We start from the raw sequence: 13,210 nt of genomic DNA, 5'->3' as shown, positions 1-13,210 counted from the left end.
GGTGATATAGGAACTCTATACTTAGTCCTTGATTTTCCTCTAAAGCTTTCCTCTAAAACTTCTCTGAAAATAAAATGTATTCATTAAAATTCAAAAAATCCCCTTTATACTTGCACTACTTGGCCATCTTTTATTTTCTCACCTTCACAGGTTATGTCAATTAACACATGTCACGTTAGTACTTGAGTTTTCACAAGCCATGGCCAGGTTCATGAGCAAGATGGTCCTAGCTGGAGTCTGGAAAGCAGTGAGGGCTTACTGAGCCCTTCAAAGACTGGTAGGCCCTGATACTGTGGCTTTCTCCTTCTGACTGACTCCTCCTGGCCTGTTAAGCCTCAAACTCTATAAGCCTCCTCCCCATTCTCATCAAAGATCAAAGCAGACTCTTTCTCCCCTGGATCAGTGTATGAGGTAGTGATGACTCCTGTCCTTGGCCCCATCACTGTTGGCTTTACTGAGAAATCAGTTCAGTGCACACAGGGGTTCCAAAAGGTTGCCACAGTGCCATTACAGCTCCTTTTTTGGTTATGATCCAGCCTCCAGAAAACCTCTGCTGAAATGAAAGTATGAATACTGACTGTATTTGACCAAAAGCAAGGCGTGAGGTCCAGGATGAGTAGAGCATGTTTGAGATGAGTATTGGAGCAAGCAAGCCAAGATACATAGGACTGAGGACCTCCAACCCAGTCCTGTATATCTTGCTCCATGTTCCCTGTATCCTTATGCTATGGAGAGAAGCAAGAAGGAAACTGAGTAACACTGATGTGGGGGGATACCATTATCCTGCGCTTGGCTTGGAGTGGAACGCTGGTCATGATTTTTACCTAAGCAGCCTGTAGTAATGACCTTACCAACGAATGGTAATTACTTCATCCCTTTCGCTTTCATCATTTCATTAGCACAACTTAGACCATCTACTCCACACCCAGCTCTGTGCTAGGTTCTGGGGCTAACATGGTGAGAACAAACATTTTTGACCCCTTTCCCTTCATAGGCTTATAGTCTAAAGGAGGAGAACTGGTCAAATAACCACACATAAAAATGCAAAGCAGCAACTGTGACAAGCGATATGGAAGAGAGGTGCATTTATTGGAGGGGGGTTGCAGAAGGGATGTATCTAGAAAGTCAGGCGAGACTGCCACAAGGAAGGAACACTTCAGCTGAGATCTGAAGGATGAGTTGAGTGAGCATGAGGCAGGGAGAGTGAAAGGTTTTCCAGAATGAACAGCATGTGCTAAAGCTCTACCTAACATTGTCCTGTGGTAGGGGACTACTAGAGCCCTGAGAAAAGCCTTCGATTTTTAATGTTCTGACTCCTGAACACCCCCAAGGGACTCATTCAGGTGCAAGTGAATGTTCTTCTAAACCTATGATATTCATCTTTGGCTTTATGCTTCAGCTATAAAATTTGTTTTTACAGCTGCACTTTCTGGTACAGAATTTGAACACATATCATCAAACGGTCACAAGGAAAGCACACACGTACTGATTGTTCGGAGTCTGATTGCTAAATGGCCGCTGTCACCCACCAGTTATTTCATCACCTTGATAACCATAAAATAAGCAAAAAAAGGTCAGGCTCTCCAATTTAGGCTGTCTTAATAACATGAGTCTCATACACTTTTTAATTTTGCTGAACGTCGCAGCTTTAATTTTAGGTCCAAGCGAAGTTAGATTGAGCTTTCCCTGCAAGTTGTTTTCTTTGTAATTTTTTGATAAGGTAAAGAGTTTTGTCAAGCACTGTTTTCAATGCTCAAGTTTAGAGAACTTCAAAGACAATTAGTCCTGGTCAGAACATTCATCTGTGATTACTTTCATGGTGAAATGGTGGTATTAAATCTCCTGATGTTAAAGGAATGATTTTACTTCAAAGCACAGTTCCAGAATATTCTGTCTGGTCTTGCCACAAGTTCATGTTCCTTAAGGTTTTATTCTTCTAAGAGCTGTTCAATGAATACAGTAGCAAGAAAATGGATGAAAAACATATGGTGTTCTTGTTCAAGGGCTTGGTTGGTCATTTTCTTTCTTTAAACCTTCAGTCAGTAACCTTACTCATTTCCCCAGTGCATAGGATGGTACTGTGCCTGTGTTAAAACTTTTGAAAAATGATAAAACATACAGTATGGTAGTTGGAATGGCAACAAGAAGCATTATGTGTATTTAATTTTTTGAGTTAGAAAGACACCCAACTCTGTCTTGATATGATACGGTAACAGAAACCAAATGGAGAGAGAGAAAATTATTATAAAATATTTTAAGAGAAAATTTGGAACAGAATGGTAACAGTTTTGAATAATGTTGGCCTAAAAGATAGTATGACATAATTTGAAGTATGATATTATTAATATAAATGCAGAATAACAGTTAATGTCTTTAAATATGACTAAGTATAGCTGAAGAAAGATAATGAACTCTCTTAGATGACCCAGAATATTATTGATGGTTTGCTAGGACAGTTTCTCAGCAGGATTGCAAAGATTTTCCATGCTTTCCCCACTTATGACATCTGACTTATTATTTGTACTGTAAGTGTTCTTACAGTAGGAGTATTCATCTTCTTTCCAGACTTCCCTTTTTTATTTAGACCCAACTTTGTCTCTGTTATCCTTTTCCCCAGGTTACTTCCCTTATCTATATTCTTGAATTAATTTATATATGGTATAAATATTCCCAGATCACTGGAGCCATATTAAATTTATCATGCTAACTGGTGTAAGCAACCTATGACCACCACCGGTTACATGGCTGTCATTTGTTTTTGTTTGTTTTAAGGATTTTATTTATTTGAGAGAGACAGAGAGAGAGAAAGTGTGTACGAGTGCAGGGCAGAGGGAAAGGGGAAGCAGGCTCCCTGGGGAGCCTGATGTTGGGACTCGATCCCAGGACCCTGGAATCATGACCTGAGCCAAAGGCGGACACTTAACTGACTGAGCCACCAAGGTGGCCCTGTCTTTGTTGTAATAATTATTTTACTGAGATGAGCTGCTTCTGGAAGTTTCTTGCCACTGCCATGACTAGAGTTCTTTTCTTTCCCTTTCTCTATATTTTTCCTTTTGCTCTTCCCCCCTGCCTTTTTTTTTTGCCTTCCATAACTATTGGGAAAACTAATTGACTATTTTCTAAAAGAGAAACATGCTTACATAAGTAAGTTTCTAGAGACACTCATCCTAATGGAAAATTATAGATGACGCCCATGAATACATTAATAATATTCTAAATTATAAATCATAATTTATTGAGCACTTTCTATGTGCCAGGCACTAAGCTAACCACTTTACATGATTATCTAGTTGAACCTATAAAATCAGTTCCTTTTTTGTGCCTACTTTTCAGATGAGGAAATTGAAGCTCAAGTAACAAGAAACTTGCCCAAGGTCTCATAAATATTAAACGGTAGAACTAGAATTCAAAACTCATAGGGGCATATTTTAATGCTGTGGTCATTTCTTTTTCCACATAAATAATGCCACACTTCATTGCATTAATGTATCTTCTGAAAGTGACCTTATTCAATAACAGAGTCACCACCAACAATTACACCCCCACTGTGTCATGTCTGCTTTCAAAGATTTCAATGATCTAGGACTTTCTCCTGAATTGTCCTCAGAGTTTCCCGAGATTGGTATAGGAAGTAAATAATGTTGCTTGTAGTTTTGAAGATGAGGCATAAATGGGCTCTATGATGTTTTTAAGACATCTTCCCAAGTAATAAATCCCTCCTTCCATTTATAATTTCTTTTTTTTAACTTAGCAATAGTATTATTATTATTTTTTCAGTGTTCCAAGATTCATTGTTTATGCACCATACCCAGTGCTCCATGCAATATGTGCCCTCCTTAATACCCATCCCCAGGCTCACCCATCCTCCAACTCCCTCCCCTCCAAAACCCTCAGTTTGTTTCTCAGAGTCCACAGTCTCTCATGCTTCATCTCCCCTCCGATTTCCCCCAACTCACTTCTCCTCTCCTTCTCCCAATGTCCTCCGTGTTATTCCATTTTTAATTTCTGAAAATTCATTGGTATTACCAGGATATTGTTAGAAGTTTCTTTAATAACAGCTTTCCCATTGCATTCAAGTGTCTGATCAAAAAAGGATGTAGGAGGTATTGCCAAAAGGAGGTAAACTAGAGATAACACTGATGCTTTATATAAAAGAACAAACTTCTTTAGGAAGGAGGGAAGAGGGATTATGTGATTGCAATTTGCCTCAGAATTAGCCACAAATGGTAGAAGATTCAGGATAGACTGCTGATGCCTTGAGCTTAGCTAGAATAAAATTTTGATAAGCAGAGAATTTGCCACAGGCACCCTTGTCCAGGAACGAATTCTATTCATCTGGGGGTGGTCACAGAGGTTAATTTAATCAAGTAAATCTAATTTTAGTGATTTAGGAAGTCATTTGGGAAGAAAAGACCTTGAATAAATTCTGAGCACCTTCATCAATTAGCAGTGAATCTTATTTAAGTTATGTAGTGGTCTTTCCCTTGAGAGATAAACAGTAATGTCCTAGAATCAGACAGATTTGGATTTGAATCTTAACTTCCCTGTTTATCAGGCCTGAGATTTTGGGCAAATAATTTCACCTCTCAGAATTTTACTTTTTTTTTAATCTGTTCAAGGATAAGGATCATTAAATGGATTTATGAACATGAGATCAGATCCCTCTCCTTTGTTTTCTTTTTATCTCTTCATAAAATGGGAATTATTTTAAATGTATTATACAGTATATTTTCTCTAAGGAACCGTGCCTCTCTTACTAGATCTGAAGAATTGTTATACTGGGGGATAAATTGCATACAGATTAATTGCTCTAGGGCATCTGGGTGGCTCAGTCCTTAAGCGTCTGCCTTTGACTCAGGTCATGATCCAGGGGTCCTGGGATCGAGTCCCGCATCAGGCTCACTGCTCAGTGGGAAGCCTGCTTCTCCCTCTCCCACTCCCCCTGCTTGAGTTGCCTATTTCACTGTCTCTCCGTCAAGTAAATAAATAAAATCTTTTTTAAAAAAAGAAAAATTACTCTGGGTTTTTATTTAATTAGGGCTTCTAATATAAAGATAGTGCAGTTTTATACTTTGAAAGTCATAAAATCAGTATTTATAAATAATGAATAAAGTCTAACAAAAACATTCCAAATACTATTTCCAGTTGTCTAGAAGATCAAATTTCTAATTCTCATTGTCTTATTATGAAGCATGTGTTAAGTGCCTATTAGTATATGCAGGACTTTGTCTTAGTCTTTTAAGTATGAACATATATTTTTACAAGCAAAGCTTCCATTTTATCATCTTAATGTGAAAAGAACTAAGAATATTACTAGATGAATAGTTCTTTTTTTTGTAGGCCAAGCTCATTTCACATTTGTAATCGTGTTTTCATATCACCACACATCTGTTATACTATGTGTTCCACGTAATGATGAGCAGTCTTGTTACTCCAGAGACTAAGTTCCTGGAGCGTACTCAGAACCCAAGTTCCCTTGTGTCAAATCACACATGTGATATTATATCGCCTCTCACTTGAAGCAAAAACTTTCTTTTACTGTATGTCACAGTTGAACCATAATTTTATCCTGCTATTACATTTATATCATGGCAGGAGAAAAGCTGAAATATTTGAACTTTTTAAAACATAGGTAAGGGGACACCAGAGTGGCTCTGTAGGTCAAGCGTCTGCTTTCGGCTCAGGTCATGATCTCAGGTCCTCGGATGGAGCCCCATAGAGGACTCCCTGCTCAGGGGAGAGTCTGCTTCTCCCTCTCTGTCTCCCCTTTCCCCCTGCTCATGCTGTCTCTCAAATAAATAAATAAAATCTTAAAAAACAAATAGAAAGAGCTCTTGACTTTGGGTATCAATCAGAATACCATTCTTCTTGTTCCTCAGTTCCCCAACTGACTAGAAATAATATTTTTGCTACTAGATATGCATGTTATAATATGCAAAAAGTACCTACCATCCTTTGTTTGGTTCTCTCTGATAACTAGGATTTGAGTTTGAGCAGAAATGCAGAGGAAAATTTCCAAATCAGCTACAGTGTACAATAGAACTAAGTGGGCTGATGGACGCCAAGATAATTCTTCCATGAGAGAAAATTACTACTACTACTACTACTGCTACTACTACTGTCATTATTATGTCGTATGTCATATCTTATCATTACAATAATAATATATATTTTTAAGTCGCCTAATAGCATACCTCCCTGGACTAAAGGCATATACCACATCTGGATATAATAACATCAGGCATCTGGCTCTGTCACCCGTCTGTCCCCGTGTGGGTTTGGCAAAAGTGACTGATCGTTTCTCTCATATCCTTGTCTACTCGTATCACATTTCCTTTCCGAGTGCTGAGGAAGGGCTGAGTAAAACAATCAGATTTGCATAATGGAAATAGGGGGCCATATTGCCTTTATGAGAATGTTGTGTGACACATCTCCCCAGGGAAGAAGTCCTTAAAAACTGCCATCTGATCTCCCAGCCCTGAAGCACTTCACACATAGGGGTTATTTTCCAAATGAATAAATAACACAACCGCACTGAGCAGAAGTCTGCCCTAAAGGAGCCCACAACGTGAAGGCAACAGAAGGCAGAACCATGGCCTCTCATCCACATCCCATCACCCTCTTAAAAGCCTCGCTGGTGTGTATTTCCCATTACCTCATTTGTGCTTAAAATGCTTTCTAGTCTGCGAAGTGGAGGATTCCTCAGACAGGAGCGGACTGGTATGTCCTAGTGGTTTAGAGCAGGGCCTCTGCAAACAGATGACCCGGATCCAAATCCCAACTCTCTCACATACTGAAGCCCGACTTTGGACGAGTCATTCTGCATATCGTCGTGAGGACTTGCTCAGAGAACAAGCAGAAAACACTTAGAAATGGGTCTGGCAGAGAGAGCTCAATAACTATTAGCCATGAGTATTGGCATAGCCATGAGTATGGGCAGTGCCAAAGTGTAGGAGCTCACCTTTGTGTTTTCCTCACTGGTGGCAGTGTTCATCAGTGTTTTCCTCACTGGTGGTGATGTTCAGAAGTCGAGAAGGGCCAAACATTTTATAAGCTTTTAGCACATTTAAAATAGAGGAGTGTCAGAAAAGGCCTATAAAAGCTATGGCATGTTTTAAATATTGATATTTCTATTATAATCTATGAAGAAGCATTTGGTTAATGCTTTTAACCAAAAATATAATGCAGTGTATTTTTGGTACTCACAAAGTAATTACAGGATAAGTTCTGAATTTATGGTTCACAGTAGGTGTTATGACCTAATAAGACAGCGATTCTTGAACTTTATGGTCTTTTGGGACCTCTTTACATCCTTAAAAATAATTCAGAAACCCTGAAGAGCTTCATTTCTGTAAGTTTTATCTATTAAAATTAAACTGGACAATAATAAACCCATTACCTGTTAGCACATATCTTTACAAAAACTAACTGTATTTTCAATAACAAATAGTTAACATATATATGTGTATATATATTTATATAAAATAAGTGGCATTATTTTAAATTCTTGCAAATTTCTTTTGATGTCTTGCTCCATAAAGGGCAAGTGGATTCTCCTATCTCCTTTTGTGTTCAGTCTGTTGCATTATCATGTCAGGTCACCAGTGTGTACTCATTAAGACAATGAAAATGGAAAAGACAAATAGTGTATCATGCCGCATATCCACATTCTGAAGCCCGTCATAGGTCAGAGGCTGCACCAAATGGCCATCTGAGTAGCCCTGTGACAGCTTTGGATAATATAGTGCACAGTAATTTTTTCACAGAGGAAGTGAAATTATCTGGGCTTCTATTTCCTTATACTCTACCCTAACTATACATTTTTTTAAATTTAAAAAATTAAATTAATTTAAAAAATTTGTCTGGTCTTTATTAATTCACTGAGCAGGGCATATTGTCATCTAAATATTGGTCTAAATATTATGAGAAAAAACTGGGGGCTCATTTTTTAAAAAAGATCTTATTTGAGAGTGATAGAGAAATAGAGTAGGAGGGGCAGTCAGAGAGGGAGAAGCAGACTCTCTACTGAGCAGGGAGCCCAATGGGGCTTGATCCCAAGACCCTGAGTTCATGACCTGAGCCGAAGGCAGACCTTAACTGACTGAGTCACCCAGGTGCCCTGGGAACTTATTTGAAATAATTATTTTTCTGGACCTCAGTGTCCCCATTTGTAAACAAATGAGAAAATTGGACTAAATGAACCCAAGAATCCCTTTGGAGTGATGTTCTGTTTTTCTCACTTAAAGTGAAAGATTACCATTAAAATGGAAGAAAGAGCTTGCTTTCTGTGTCTCCATACTATAGACGCAGGGATTTCTTACTGCATACAATTTCAGCTTGCGAAATTGCAAGTGCCCTTGCAAATTCTGAAGTGATCATACTTAGCCGTCTGCCATGTCAAGGAGTCTTGACTTGAGTTATATTGCACTGAATTAGCTTTTGAAACTCAGCTATAAGGAAGAAAGCACTTGCGGATTACCCTTCCCAGCCTGTCAGGAGAAAGAAAAGATTTTACCAAAAGGCATTTGCAAACTGGAGATGACTAAATGGGGCTCTGCTTGGCTTATAAGTTAGTGTGTAAGTGATCAGGCAGGCCCTGAAGTCACACACAAGCAGCACCCACATAGACTCCCACTCTGCCACTCAGTATTCACAGGGCCTCTAAGAGTTCCCGTCTCGGACACTCTGCTTCCTCATCCCTAAAATGCCTACTTCAGGTGCTTGCCAATAAGATTGGACGAGACAAGATACTGTGGTGCTAGGCCCCTGGTCGTTCCAGATGGTGGCTCTGTTCTTTGCTGGTTTTCTTCATCTGTAGAATGGAGCTAATGGCACCTCCTTTTCACAGCTGTGGGAGGATTTTTTTTTTTTAAGATTTTACTAATTTATTTGACAGAGAAATCACAAGTAGGCAGAGAGAGGGGGGGAAGCGGGCTCCCTGCTGAGCAGAAAGCCCCATGCGGGGCTCGATCCCAGGACAGTGAGATCATGACCTGAGCCGAAGGCAGAGGCTTAATTCACTGAGCCACCCAGGCGCCCCGCGTGGGAGGATTTAACCAGCACAAGGCCTAGCATATAGTAAGAATTCAATCGATAATAATAATATATAATTTATTATCATATAGTATAAATTGTGTAATGGATTTTCTATTTTATTTTTATATATATTTATTTCTATATAAAATATATATATATTTGTTTATAATATATCTATTATATAATTAAAATTATATAAATTATATAAAAATTTATGACTTATATAATATATAATAATTATATATTATTATTACTCTTATTTACACAAGTAAATAAGAAACATCTGTTATACTATTGTGTACCATACAAAAGACATTTTAATCACCAGTTTGTGCGTGTGTGTTTGGGCAGACAAATCCCAGAGATCCCAGACATGGACGAAGAGAAGGTGAAGCTGTAATATCGGCCACAGGGTGGGCTAGTGGACTCTCAAAGCTGGACAGCCTCCTCCAAGTATCTATTGCTGCTCCCCTGCATTGCCCCAAAGGGAGTTGAGGCCAGTGGTGGATTGAGTTTGGCTTCCTTGAGTGAAAGGAACATTTGAATTTCCTGTGTGTGCCCCGCCCCTACCGCCTGCCTTTCCATGTGCTGCTCTCTACCAGACACTACTCCCCCCCCAGGTCCCCCCACGCACCTCCCCCTCACCTCCAGAGGTACCTCACGTCTCCCCTTCACTCCATCTGCCTACAAGTGAATGCTCAAGAAGATAACCTAGAAATCCGTTATAATGGCAAATATTTTGCAGTTGTTACCATATGAATGATTTATTCAATGGTAGGAGAATGACATCTAGAGACACTGGGACTCTAGACGTTTGGCCAAAGCGGTATATCCTTTCACTCTATTCTGGAAATGTTGAAACAAGTGAACAAAAAAAGACCCACTAATTCAACGGATTGAACAAAATCTTTCTCAGGTTTGCTTAGGGAATGCGTTTTCATCCAATAAACTGTGTTTCTGTGGTAACAATCTGGAAACTGGTGTCCTTTGTTCTAGGAAACCTTCTTATATTATTTCCTTGATACTTGGAAATACTTTGATACGCTTTTTTTTGGGACCTCTTATTGTTCACATATTGAACCCAGAATGAGTCTCGAAGGATTTTTTCCTTTGCTATTTCCACTTCATTTCCCTTTCCCTTGTTTTCTAGGTGTAAGATGACTTCTGCTTTATCTTTCAACCCTTCTTTTGGTTTTTCAAATTCTTTCTGTTATCATTTTGAACTTAAGAGAGCTCTTTCTCACTCTCTGAATGTTTTAGGGCACCCTGTTCTTATTATATTGATTCAGTTCTCTTCTCTCTAAAGATACTCCTTATCATTTTGGTCATCGCCTGCATCATTTGTATATCCTCTGAATTTCTTGATTCTGTTTTTTTTTTATCTCTGTCTTTATGTTGGAGGCTTGTCTTAGGGATCTGGTGACCTTAGTCAGCTTTAAGAGCGAGGCACTGAATGGATCCGTGCCTGGGTGGGGCCCCTGTAGCTAAGTAGCAGTATCTGGGGGCCTTTTCTCTCGGGTTGGTCCATTTACCCGGAGAGGACTTTGCCAGCCCGGGCCTCTTACGTCTGCAGTCTCAGGTCTATATATATATATATATATATATATATATATATATACACACACACACACACACACACACACACACACACACATATATATATATATATAAAACCAATAGCAATTAAGGTATCTTTAATCATGTTATTGCCATCGCAGGTGTCTTGAGGGATTATTTATATTCACCACTCACTTGAAATACAGCAGTTTGGGACCTAACACTAGATCGTACTATTTCATATGGTAATAAAAAAAAAAGCCACATCTATCACAGTTTTGTCCATTTTGGGAATTGTATTTCAATGTAATTAGTTTTCTTAGCAATCTTATGTATTTTAGTTTATGCGTTCAAAAACGTCAGTCTGCAAATGATTCCATAGGCTTCCCCAGGCTGCTGGAGGTGCCCGTGACACACAGCCCAGCCCAAATGGTCAAGAATGGCCCTTTCAGTCGCCTTGCTGAAGGTTTCAGCCTTAGCGCCAGCATTCCCGGAGCAGCTCAGGGAAAGGGGGGTGAGCTGAGCATCACCCTCCGGTGAGAGCCTCACCCTTCGCTGTTTGGTGCCCTGGGTTTGGGGGGCTCTCTGTTTCATTCCATCCAAGATTAACCGCCTTCTCCTTGGAGGCAAGGGACAGATCTGTCACCTAGCTGGGGTGGATCTGCAGAAGAAAGCTGGTAGTCTAACCTTCCAACCCGTACCTCCACTACCACGTCCCTCCGCTCTGCACCTGCAGCAGCTCCTGGTAGCCCAGCTCCGGAGGGTTCCTGAGGTGTCGAGGCCGAATGGCACGTTGTCACTCAAAGGCTTTCTCGTCGTGTGCTTTCTGAACTTGCCTCAGGTTCATCTCCCGTTCTACTTGCTTGTCCTGGTGGGTTAGTACCTTCTTTACTGCTTTCCTGCCAGTTTTGGGAGCTTGTGGCCGAGCAGTATAAACTTGTATATTCGATGTTCCACATTTAACTGAAAGTTCTCAACAGCTGTTTCTTAAGCAACCGATAAAGAGCGCAAGCTCAGAGATCCAAGCCGAAAGATTCGTGAAGGGCAGCACGTGAGAGGCGATCTTTCGTTCCTTTCTGACAATAGTTTTGACCTTGGACTGCAAATCAGAATCACCTGAGGAATTTTAAAACTATTGGTGCCTGATCCCGCCTTGAGAGATTCTGATGTTGGACTAAGGTGTGGCCTGGGAATAACAATTTTTTAAAACTCTCCAGGTGACTATCATGTGCAGCCAGTCCACTGTTAATACAGGCTTTGGCCCTGAAATCTTGTAGATCTTTACAAAAGCCATTTTCCCTGGAACATTATGTGTATTTGAACTGAAGATACAGCTGTCTATGTGATTATCTGACTGACTTGAATATTAAAAGCACGTATTATTTTTGTTTTACTAAATGTAGGGGCAATTCATATCTTTTCTTAAAATAAATGAATCTCCTCTACCCTCCAAAATTATGTGACGACATACTAAGATTACTTATAAAGAAAATAGGTCTCTATTATTTAAATCTAATCTATTTAATAGCATGGAATACTAAAACTACCATCTCTGTCTTAGCATTGCTATTTAAAGTAGACTTAAGATCAATCATACTTGTAACTAGATTTGTAGTTAACTAAGCTAGTAATAAATTCAAATGCCCATTGAATGGTCAGATTTCGTGTGATTGATTTAGTGACCCTGGGCAGTTAGGTGCTGACGGTAGGGAAGAAACGCCCTTTGCTTGAATTCCAGAGATGGCTAGCAGGGAATGCTGAGTGGCGTCTCTACCCGCTAAGCTGCCTCCGCTCTGCACGCTGGGGTCAAGTTTCTACTAGTCTCTGCACTGCCCCTCAGCTGCTCTTTATTACTGTTAATGACTTTCTGGCTGCACACACAGTGCTAGGTATATATGACGTCATTTTTATGCTCTATTGGGAAACTAACAAGAGGCCTCTAGTACTGTCCCTCTCTGCCTTGAATGGCACATGCCTCGTCCCTGCTTTAACGAGCTTTCATTCTGCTTGCATTCCTTTTACCCCTTCCTCACTGTGGTCCAATATAGGCGAGGATCTAGAGCTAAAGGAGACAGAGGGATGTATCGGAAACATACATTATTAGTGGCTAACAAGAGTTCTTCACTAGAGCAGCTGAACAATTAGAAACACACTGTATATTGTGGGAGATCCTCTATCTAGAAGGGAGTTGTGCTAGTCCACACTACTTGTTAGTGTTCAAACTGCATTTCATGTGGGATTGTGCAATTTAACTGAACAAGATTCAGAAAAAAATATTAAATATCAGCTCTGTTGCCGTGGATAAAACAGAATCAGCACTTTTCTGTAAAATCTGCTCTTTTCCCTTTACTCAAGTCCAAAGCTGTCATTTCTCTGAGGGCCAAAAAATACATTTCATGTTAACATTTCAGAGACGTCCGTGGGGTCCAGTCTAAACCATGGCGGAGTCTGAATGCTCGGGATTTGCCCTAAGAATGGACATCCCCTGGGCCCTCACCTGAGGTCATGAAATTGATTTAGTCTAGGCCCACTGGTTGTATTTTAATGTAGCTTAGCTATAAAAATACAAGGGCCCTTTGTGTAATACAGGCTGCGCATTGTTATTTTTCTAGGCCTG

At 39.9% G+C, this 13,210-nt stretch overlaps 1 protein-coding gene across 1 annotated transcript in view; it reads left to right on the top strand.

Annotated features, from left to right (window-relative positions):
• Window positions 1-13,210, top strand: part of SCFD2 (sec1 family domain containing 2) — a 429,119-nt gene that overhangs the window by 253,549 nt on the left and 162,360 nt on the right. The window lies entirely within an intron of this gene.

The sequence above is a fragment of the Martes martes genome, assembly GCF_963455335.1.
Source record: "Martes martes genome assembly, chromosome: 2".
Classification (NCBI taxonomy): domain Eukaryota; kingdom Metazoa; phylum Chordata; class Mammalia; order Carnivora; family Mustelidae; genus Martes; species Martes martes.
This window is presented reverse-complemented; position numbering and strand designations above follow the sequence as displayed.